At 46.2% G+C, this 11,488-nt stretch overlaps 1 long non-coding RNA gene across 1 annotated transcript in view; it reads left to right on the top strand.

Annotated features, from left to right (window-relative positions):
- The first annotated feature begins 347 nt into the window (after nt 1-347).
- Nucleotides 348-11,488, top strand: part of LOC143983436 (uncharacterized) — an 80,830-nt gene continuing 69,689 nt past the window's right edge. Inside the window, exon 1 of the long non-coding RNA XR_013274608.1 lies at nt 348-396. This is a non-coding gene — a long non-coding RNA (uncharacterized LOC143983436). The remainder of the gene's footprint in view (nt 397-11,488) is intronic.

Raw genomic sequence — 11,488 nt, 5'->3', positions numbered from 1 at the left:
TTAGTAGAGAGGTGGTAACATGTATTTTAGCAGTGATAATAAATTGATGATAGCTGTTAAAATAAAATGCCATGGCAACATAAAATGAACAGCACTATAAACGCCTGGAAGTGACCTTTACCTGAATATTAATAATCAGTCCTAGAAATGTACACTTTGTCAGATGATTGTGATGATGTTTAGTAATGTCAGCCAACCTGGTGCAGTGTGACTGGAAAGACAAGCAAGGATCTTGCACGTGTAGAGGGGTGCTGGGGGTGCCTTGGGTTAGGAAATGGCATCCTTCTAGCCTGTTACCAGTATACAGTTGGAAAAATAGCTTTAGCTTTATTTAGAAGAACTGCCTTGTAGTTGGCAGAGTGCAGCGTGGGATGGAGCAGGGACTGATGCAGGCAGGTAGGTAGGCAGTGATCTGAGCTGGCTGCGGGCAGTGGTGAAGGGCTCAGGGACTGATGCAGGCAGGTAGGTAGGCAGTGATCTGAGCTGGCTGTGGGCAGTGGTGAAGGGCTCAGGGACTGATGCAGGCAGGTAGGTAGGCAGTGATCTGAGCTGTCTTCGGTCAGTAGTGAAGGGCTCAGGGACTGATGCAGGCAGGTAGGTAGGCAGTGATCTGAGCTGTCTGTGGTCAGTAGTGAAGGGCTCAGGGACTGATGCAGGCAGGTAGGTAGGCAGTGATCTGAGCTGTCTGCGGTCAGTAGAGAAGGGCTGAGGGACTGATGCAGGCAGGTAGGTAGGCAGTGATCCTAGCTGTCTGCGGTCAGTAATGAAGGGCTGAGGGACTGATGCAGGCAGGTAGGTAAGCAGCGATCCTGAGCTGTCTGTGGTCAGTAGAGAAGGGCTGAGGGACTGATGCAGGCAGGTAGGTAAGCAGTGATGTGAGCTGTCTGTGGTCAGTAGAGAAGGGCTGAGGGACTGATGCAGGCAGGTAGGTAAGCAGTGATGTGAGCTGTCTGTGGTCAGTAGAGAAGGGCTCAGGGACTGACAGAAGGACACACACAGGCTCTGCACTCGTGTATAGACATACAACCTCTATGCGGATCTTGTCCTCTCGCGATGAGCCCTCCCTGCTTATTCCTCTATAGCTGGTCGCACTAAGCAATGTATAAAACGCACTGGAGACTGGAGGGACATTGAAGATTGCTAATCCCTCTCTCCTGCCTGCCCCCACCAACAAGACCCCTGGGCCAGTAATCAATCCGCGAGGGGGAAAGGGTTGCGAAGGGCAATGAAATCCATTAAAAGGCCAGCGTGCCCTGGGCAAAAAAAACAAAAAAACGATTTTCTTTAGAATGTGTTCTCCATTCACAATCGCACAAGGCGGAGGATGATAGGATGGGTGTAGCATGGTGCCAGAACCGAGCAGGCTGCCATCCGCTGGCCGCTACCAGCGCCCTGTCCGTGGTGCTGAAACTCATCCTCTGGGAATGACTGAGCGGAACAGAACTGGGCCGGATCGCTCTACACTGCCGACCGTTCCCGTCTATTCCCCCGCCTCTCACTACCATCTGCTGCTCGGCATTACATCCCTGTCCATGGTGCTGAAAATCAGCCTATCCGATCCCACCGTCCATTCCCACCTATTTAATCCCTTCTCACTCCCATCTGCTGCTCGGCATGAGCTCACTATCCGTGATGTGGGAACTCAACCTATAGGGAATTGTCCATTCCAATGCCACTTCCATCTGCTGGTTGGTGTCCTCGTCCTATCTATGGGGCTGAAACTTAGCCGACGGCCAACCATACTTTCCATCTATTTAATCTATTCACTCTCTATGGCGACTGGAACTCAATCTAAGTGCAACCGTTTATTCCCAGTAATCCCTTCTCTCTCCCATCTGCTGTTCGGCAATCGGCATGAGCTTACTGTCCATGGTGTTACAACCCAATCTATAGGAAGCAGTTTATTACCACCTATCCTACTCAATCCCTACTCACTCCCATCTGCTTTTCGGCATGAGCTCATTGTCCATGGTGTTAAAACCCAATCTATAGGAAGCTGTTTATTACCACCTATCCTACTCAATCCCCACTCACTCCCATCTGCTGTTCGGCATGAGCTCACTGTCCATGGTGTTAAACCCCAATCTATAGGAAGCTGTTTATTACCACCTATCCTACTCAATCCCTACTCACTCCCATCTGCTTTTCGGCATGAGCTCATTGTCCATGGTGTTAAAACCCAATCTATAGGAAGCAGTTTATTACCACCTATCCTACTCAATCCCCACTCACTCCCATCTGCTGTTCGGCATGAGCTCACTGTCCATGGTGTTAAACCCCAATCTATAGGAAGCAGTTTATTACCACCTATCCTATTCAATCCCCACTCACTCTCATCTGCTGTTCGGCATGCGCTCACTGTCCATGGTGTTAAAACCCAATCTATAGGAAGCAGTTTATTACCACCTATCCTACTCAATCCCCACTCACTCCCATCTGGTGTTCGGCATGAGCTCACTGCCCATGGTGTTAAAACCCAATCTATAGGAAGCAGTTTATTACCACCTATCCTACTCAATCCCCACTCACTCCCATCTGCTGTTCGGCATGAGCTCACTGCCCATGGTGTTAAACCCCAATCTATAGGAAGCTGTTTATTACCACCTATCCTACTCAATCCCTTCTCACTCCATTCTGGTGTTCGGCATGAGCTCAATTTCCGTGGTGCTAAACTCAACCTATAAAGATTTGTCCATTCCAATGCCACTTCCATCTGCTGGTTGGTGTCCTCGTCCTGTCTATGGGGCTGGAACTCAGCTGACAGCCAACATACTTTACATTTAGATCATCTGTTTAATCTCTCTATGGTGGCCGAAACTAAACCTAAGTACAACCGTTTATTCCCATTAACCCCTACTCACTCCCATCTGCTGTTCGGCATGAGCTCACTTACCACGGTGCTGAAACTTAAACTAAGTGCAACGCTTATTTTCACCTATGGTAATCCCTACTCACTCCCATCTGCTAATCGGCATTAGCTCACTGTCCGTGGTGTTAAAACTCAACCTATAGGAAGCAGTTTATTCCCACGTATTCAATCCCTACTCACTCCCATCTGCTGTTCGGTATCAGCTCTCTGTCCGTGGTGCTGAAAGTCATCCTTTGGGGAATTTATTATTCCCATCTATTCAATCTCTGCTCCCTGTCCATGGTGCTGAAAGTCAACCTACGGGGAACTCATTATTCCCACCTATTCAATCCCTGCTCCTGGTCAATGGTGCTGAAAGTCAACCTATGCCGAACAGCCCATTCATACCTTACTTCCATCCAGGCATGTACTGGCCATCGGGACTACAGGGAGTTTCCCGGTGGGCCGATGGCTCAGTGGGCCACTCTGATGTAAGGGGGCTGGTGATGGGCCACTCTGATGTAAGGGGGCTGCTGACGGGACACTCTGATGTAAGGGGGCTGCTGATGGGACACTCTGATGTAAGGGGGCTGCTCATGGCACACTCTGATGTAAGGGGGCTGCCGATGGGACACTCTGATGTAAGGGGGCTGCTGACGGGACACTCTGATGTAAGGGGGCTGCTGACGGGACACTCTGATGTAAGGGGGCTGCTGACGGGACACTCTGATGTAAGGGGGTGCTGATGGGACACTCTGATGTAAGGGGGCTGCTCATGGCACACTCTGATGTAAGGGGGCTGCCGATGGGACACTCTGATGTAAGGGGGCTGCCGATGGGACACTCTGATGTAAGGGGGCTGCCGATGGGACACTCTGATGTAAGGGGGCTGCCGATGGGACACTCTGATGTAAGGGGGCTGCCGATGGGACACTCTGATGTAAGGGGGCTGCCGATGGGACACTCTGATGTAAGGGGGCTGCCGATGGGACACTCTGATGTAAGGGGGCTGGTAATAGGACACTCTGATGTAAGGGAGTGCTGATGGGACACTCAAAATGTAAGTGGGCCGGTCTGGATGAAGTCCAGGGCCAAATTTCTGTCCCAGTCCAGCCCTGCTTCCATCTGCAGTTTGACATCAGCCACCCATCCAAGCTGCTCAAACTCAACCCATGTGTAACCATTTAGTTCCACCTATTAAATTAATGCGTCCCGTACATTATGCTGAAAGTCGGCCCATGGAGAAGTGTCCATTTTCATGATACTAAAATCTGCTGTTCCACATCAGAACCCTTGTCCAAGGTATTGAAAGTCAACCCATGCCGAACCACCCACCCCACCCAATTTTCATCTGATGTTTGTCATCCGCTCCCTGTCCAAGGTTCTGAAACTTTATTTACGGGGAACTGATTATTACCACCTATCCAATCCTTAGTTCCTGTTCACGGTGCTGAAAGTCAACCTATGGATAACTGTCTATTTCAACTCCAAACTCATCTTCTGTTCCATGTCAATGCCCTCCCTTTGGTGCTGAAAGTCAACCTATGGGAACTGTTAGTTGCAACCCCATTCTCATCTTCTGTTCCATGTCAGTGCCCAGTCTTTGGTGCTGAAAGTCAACCTATGGGAACCGTCCATTCCATCCCAACCCCATTCTCATCTTCTGTTCCATGTCAGTGCCCAGTCTTTGGTGCTGAAAGTCAACCTATGGGAACCGTCCATTCCAAACCCATTCTCATCTTCTGTTCCATGTCAGTGCCCAGTCTTTGGTGCTGAAAGTCAACCTATGGGAACCGTCCTTTCCATTCCAACCCCATTCTCATCTTCTGTTCCATGTCAGTGCCCAGTTTTTGGTGCTGAAAGTCAACCTATGGGAACCGTCCATTCCATTCCAACCCCATTCTCATCTTCTGTTCCATGTCAGTGCCCAGTCTTTGGTGCTGAAAGTCAACCTATGGGAACCGTTCATTCCATTCCAACCCCATTCTCATCTTCTGTTCCATGTCAGTGCCCAGTCTTTGGTGCTGAAAGTCAACCTATGGGAACCGTTCATTCCATTCCAACCCCATTCTCATCTTCTATTCCATGTCAGTGCCCAGTCTTTGGTGCTGAAAGTCAACCTATGGAAACCGTCCATTCCAAACCCATTCTCATCTTCTGTTCCACGTCAGTGTCCTGTCTTTGGTGCTGAAAGTCAACCCATGGGAACCTCTTTAATTTCTGCTCACTCCCATCTGCTGTTCAGCTCCAGCTCTTTATCCATGGTGCTGAAAGTTCCCCTATGCTGAACGGTCCATTCCCACCCATTCAATCCCGGTCCACTCCCATCTGAGGTGTCCTTGCTGCTGAAACCCATCCCAGGGAGGGGATTGAGGGAGAACAGAGCATCCCTGAGCTGGAGCCATTCTACACAGCCAGTGATCCCCACCTACTCAATCTTACTCATATCATCCACAGTTTATAACCAGCCTGCATTTCCCTCAAGCAATGAATGTGTTAACACTTCATCACTTCCATTAACAATTGACATCCAGTGCAGTGCAATCATTCTGTCGGTGTTTTTCCTCTCCCCAATGCTTTCACAATTGTCCTCAAACTTTACAAAAGCCCTCACGTCCTATATACTGTATGTGTCATTGTAGAGCTTCACATAGCAGCTCCTATTGTTCCATCACTCCCAGTTCTGTATGAAGTCAACAGTTGTAAGGCAAAGCTTGTCTCTTTCGAACAGTAAACACTATTGTATAATCACATGTTGGGTGAGATAATGCTAGCTGTGTCACCCCGTTGAGGCTTAGGTCACAAAATAAGCTACAGTGTTAAATATAGAACAAATTGGCTTGTGTTCTCTTACCTATATTTAAGTAGAACAAACGTGGCTACACCATTAGAGGAAACGTAATTGCTAAACTGCTGGGAGTAAAGCAAGCCACCAGCTCCTGGTCTTGGGTTCTAGTGTGTAATGCATTCTGCAATTAGATTGTTCATGTATAGTGGACTAAATGATACCAAACACTGCAGATGTTTAATGCAGTCGGTGGGGGTATTTTATTTCCCATCCTTATTAAAGGGTAAAGTTGGTTTTGAAAGAACACTTGAACTATTAAGAATATGGGAGTTGTAAATTTACTCACATGTCATTTCATCAAACACTGTACTGTCTCCAGGGGAAGAATTTGTTTGAAAGCAACTCTACTGCCTGATGTCATTCTTAATCGTTATTTGCTTTCTGTAAATTGATGTTTTTTCCCCAAACAGTCGTCTTTTATTAGCCCTGCCTCCTGTTACTTTAGTCACAACAGAACACATTAGCACTTTACACAAGTTGATCTTTATTAATTTACCCTTTCTCTGCTTTGTGGCTACAGGAGGTTGTTTGCCACTTTGGTTTTCTTATTTCTCTCTGTTAAGGGACACTGAAATAATTCATGGGATTTTAATGCTGTGTTATTTTTTCCAATGTAATGCAATGTATGAGTAATGCAATCAAATGTATAAAAATACATTGTATACATTTATACAATACATGTATAAAAATACATTTATACACAGAATTAAAACCCTGTATGACATCATACACTTCAATCTTTGCGACTAGATCTGACAACCTGAAGCTCTAGAATCTCCTGCAATTTCAGGACTATTGAATCACAAACTTGGCACTATATAAATCCTATTACTAATAATAATAATAATACTATAAATAATAATAATAATAATAATAATAATAATAATAATAATAATCCAGTATGTATTTCCTGCTATTTATTATTTTTATAATAATAATAATCCGGTATCTATTTCCTGCTACTTTATTATTATTATTAATAGTAGTATTATTATTTGCAGCTTTAGAGTTTTGCAAACTGCAACCACTTTTTCCCTTTCTAGTTTATTAATGAAACACTGTGCCACCTAGTGGTATAAAGTAGGCATAGAACACAATAAAAGAGTGCACTGCACGTACTGCTGAACAGAAGAAACACAGCACCTAATTTCTAAAAAAATGTCTCGGGGAATAATCGTCTCAGACAGGCTGTGTGCCAGCAATCAATCAGATTCGCCCTTTCTCTGTGCAGTGTAATAAGATAAAAGAGAGAATAATGTTATGAAAAACATTTTTCTTGCAGCCACTTGAGGCCTATACTTTTGTTTGTTGTTGCTGATAGGTGTTTCCCCCCCCCCCCCCCCCCCCCCCTGTATTTGTGTTCTTGAACTTTTGTGTTAATTAAGAATATTTCTAAACTGGATTGTGAAATCTATAAATTCACAGAAGTAAGGCTGGTGCCTGAGAAGGTTTGAAAATAGAAGTAAAACATTGTAAGGGGAGTTACACAATTTCCTTAAGGGACCAGGAAAGAAACAATGTCTTGTAGTTGTAAACTGGACCAAGCTTTAAAAGAGTTTTTCCTTCATGTGCAATGCATCAACAAATTCTATATGTTTGCCCATGCAAGGCAAAGCACCCCCCCCCCCCCACTCTTAAAAGCATATACTCATCCCTCCTTCACTCTCCTGCCACTGGTTACTTGTCATAGTTTAAGGAGTTCTATGCTTTTGCTCTGAGCGGACTTGCCCATCAGTTCAGCAGAAGTTCACAGAACTTTGAGGATGGGGGTGGACCCTACCCTGAGGAACGTGTACAAATGCAATAATAAAAAAAAATATATATATTTTTTGTTGTTTTTTTCTTAAAAAACAAACAAAAAACTAACATGCAGATCCCAAAGGTCCCCAAAATGCATAACAAACCCTTAAGGATCTGTTACGTATTGTGCAGGAACATTGGTGGTGTCTTTGTGTCAGAAATGCAGTTTTCTTTGCTGGCAAGTTTACCTGTCATTTTTTTTTTCTTTGTAAATGCCATTTTACTGTAGCACATCCTGCAGCAAGAATGCATAGAGTCCCCCCCCCCCCCCCCAAAATGCATATCATATCCTTTGAGTCTGGTAGTGTGAGGTCTTGAAAATTATCCCAGACCCTTAATCCCTTAATCTGAAAAGGGTCTCATCCCCACGGCCATTACCCAGTGGTTGTGTGGATTTTCAGCTGAGGGCTTTAATAATAAGGGGGCCATATCTATGTGAATGATAATGGAGTACATATTATCTCAACTCATTCACAAAACAAAATGTCACCTAGAAATAAACACAGCCAATTGTTTGAAAAATCCTTTATTAAATAAATAAACCCCCCCAAAAAAGTCTCTCATTGTTAATCCATTGTCAGGATACCCACAAGCACTGAAAAAAAAAAAGCCTAATGACCCGCTGCACATAACCGATCTTGGATGATAATCCTAGACAAATGACATCTCTCTGAGCAGTCATCTGTTATATAAAAGAAAGGGGCAGGTGTAGTGGTGAGATTACCTACGGGTTCATAGAAATTGCACTAGCCATAGTGACTTTAAAATACAAGCTCAAGCGCTAAAGGTGAGACTTTTAAAGGGGGGGGGGGGGGCTATAGCCATAGGGCCCTGAAACAAGCCCATAAAAGGGCATTAGAGAGCCCACGTGAATTACTACTCTTCCAGGGGGATCACAGCCCAGAGGAGGTAAAGATTAGACCAATCCTTAAATACAACAAACAGCCTAATGAGATAATGAGTGTCCTGGGGGAACATCGGCACTTATTGACGGTGGACAAAACCATAACGTGCTTTGTTGACCCTACTCCACAAGTTAATTTTAGAAGGAATCACTCAACCACAGACATTCTCACATCCAGTCACTTTGATAGAACTGGGTGTATTGATTCATGTGGAACACGTGTTTTTTTTCCCGCTACATACGTGTAGATAAGGACCTCATGATGGTTGGATCCACCACCATTAGACCTAAACATTTTACAAATTGCCAAACTAAGGGCCTTGTATACATCCTTATGGGGAATACAGTGCCATTTATGTTGGCAAAATGAAATGCATGCCGTGGCAATGTGTCAAAGAACATGTTGAGGGAATAAGGATGGAATCCCCGAGATTCTCATTGCAAGACACTTTGAGAACTGTTGGCCTTGCAATTTGGATAATTTGGGGTTCCTAGCTATTGACAGAGTACACCCACACTCCATGTGGGGGGGGGGGGGGGGGGGAGTTGACTTTGATAATGCCATTTTGCTCTCCGAATCATGAAGGATATTTATTTTTAAAGCTGATCACCCTCCGGGGGTTAAATGGATTTGTCAGCTATGACCCTTTTATTTATACCTGATAGAAATTCTGATGCTCTTTCCTGTCCCATGTTTCCTTTTCTCTATTGATACTTCTGTTCACATTGCATATTATTGTGAGATTGTGTGCTCCCCCAATCAATGTATCCTTCTATTGTGACCCCCTTTTTTGGGGGGGGTTGGATGGTCAGGCGGGTGTCTGTTGGTGCGTATTTTTTTTTTGTGAGTACTTTGTTCTTGGATATATTCTCGCTAGGTCCCATTTGGCCTTGGTATATCTATCCATGTTTCTTAGATAAGGATTTTTTTAAGGTCTGCCCATTGGTGGAGACCACGATGGATGACTGGCTGATATGGACAGTTGCTTTGTTCTTGGTTTTCTCACGTTTTGCAGGCTGGTCTGATGGGTGGCGCGCTGGTCTATTGTATGTCGAGGCTCATGATGCTTTCCGTTGGATAGGGATTGATGCTGGCGCACTGGATTCTATCTCTCTGGGTTGAATTGCGGCCCGTTCACATGGGCCACTTCCCCATCAAACCCTAGTGGGGTGTCTTTTGCATCTTGGCATGATGTCGGAGCTGTTCGGAGTCTGGTTAGCCTTTGATAACCGCCTCCGCCCACTGAGCTCAGTCATCACTTTACCATTTCCACTTCCCAAGGGGAGGTGAGGGCAAACATGGTGTTGGGTCTGACTGCATGTATGCGGTTTAGACAAACACCTATGTAGGTGTGTTTGGGCGCCGTTTTTGCATCCTCATTATGTACTTGATTTTTGGATTGGCCAATTGAAGAAGACCCACCTAGTTCCCCATTGACCATCCCCCTTTGGGATCCCTTAAGGGCAGGTCTGTGTTGGGGTTGTTGTGCTGAACAGTTTGACACACATCTCCTGTGGAGCTTGTTTGCTGCCTTGGGTGTTAGTGCAGATTTGTCTACACTTGATGGACCGGACATTGAATTAATTAAAGTGGTCTGGTCTTTGGCCAGCAAAATGGTCCGGGGCTTATAGGGTTAAAAGACCATTTTCTACAATACTTTTTTCGTTGTAGTGGGGGCATTATTGTCTCTTACGTACACGACTGGGGATTCCAGGTCATGTAAGAGAATAGGCCAAGTAATGTCAACAGTTGGTAAGGATGCAAACTCTACTTCTTTAACAACTATTGGCAGCCAGGATAGTGGTGGTATCATTGCCCAAATATGGCTGTGTGGCCATATTCAGGCAATGATGTAACCCACTCTATTCCCCACCCATTAGGCAGGAACTTCCAGCCATGTTAGTGAATAGGTTAGGTAATGTCAGTGGTTGGTAAGAACACAGCTGATACTGTAGCTGTCAGGTTCACCAATGCAGAATGCCCTAAATGTTCTGCTCTCAAACAGTCAGTGTTCGGTCCAAACTAAAGTTCAGACTAAATGCTAAGCTCATCTTTATTGATCTTCATTGGCTGAATGGAGTAAAAGAAAATAAACAATATCTATTTGTGGAGGTGTGCATTAAAGTGAAGCTGTTGCTCTGCCCTGCTTGGGAAAAAAGAAGTTTACTTTAAGATTTAGGGATCTGAGGTTGACACTTTTGTCCAAGGTAGTACTCAATGGAACTTGTTGGCAGGGCCGTCTTTAACGCGGGGTAAAAGGGGCAGCTGCCCAGGGCCCTGTCATTATTGGGGGCCCTGCGCTGCCCACCTTTTGAGCCCCGCACTGCCCGCCGGAGTTTGGCCACCTCAGGTGCTGGTTGCATGTTGGCTACTTGCTAATGTCACTTGGAAAAACAGAAGCACTTCTTCTGTATTTCCAAGTGACAGTGCTCCTCCCCCTGGCGGCCGCTCTGATAATTCTGATACACATGCTCTATGAGAGCAGAGGAGGAAGGGGGTGAGGAATCTGCACAGGGGAAGCTACCTCAAACTGTCATGCTGCGCGGACATCGGGGGACTGGACAACATGCTGTGAGTAGCATTTAGGACAGAGGAAAACTCTGTACTGGAATGGCGGGGGGGGGGGGGGCTTTGAGGGAGGAAAGTTTTACCTTGTACTTGGGGGGAGAGTGGAGTTTGGAGCTCTGTACTGGAATCTGGAGGGGAGGAGAGCCATGCATCCCTACACTCTGCACCCACCTCACCACCTTCACTCTGCACCCACCCCTGCACTCTGCACCCACCTCACCACCTCCACTCTACACCCACCTCACCCCTTCCCCGCACTCTGCACCCACCCCTCACCACCTGCACTCTGCACCCACCTCACCCCGGCACTCTGCATCCACCCCTCACCCCCTGCACTCTGCACCCACCTCACCACCTCCACTCTGCACCCACCTCACCCCTTCTCTGCACTCTGCACCCACCTCACCACCTGCACTCTGCACCCACCTCACCACCTGCACTCTGCACCCACGCCTCATCCCCTGCATTCTGCACCCACCCCTCACCACCTGCACTCTGCACCCACCTCACCCTGGCACT

The sequence above is a fragment of the Lithobates pipiens genome, unplaced genomic scaffold (genome assembly GCF_037356315.1).
Source record: "Lithobates pipiens isolate NorthernLeopardFrog02 unplaced genomic scaffold, aLitPip1_a1.2 Scaffold_16, whole genome shotgun sequence".
NCBI classification, from domain to species: domain Eukaryota; kingdom Metazoa; phylum Chordata; class Amphibia; order Anura; family Ranidae; genus Lithobates; species Lithobates pipiens.
This window is presented reverse-complemented; position numbering and strand designations above follow the sequence as displayed.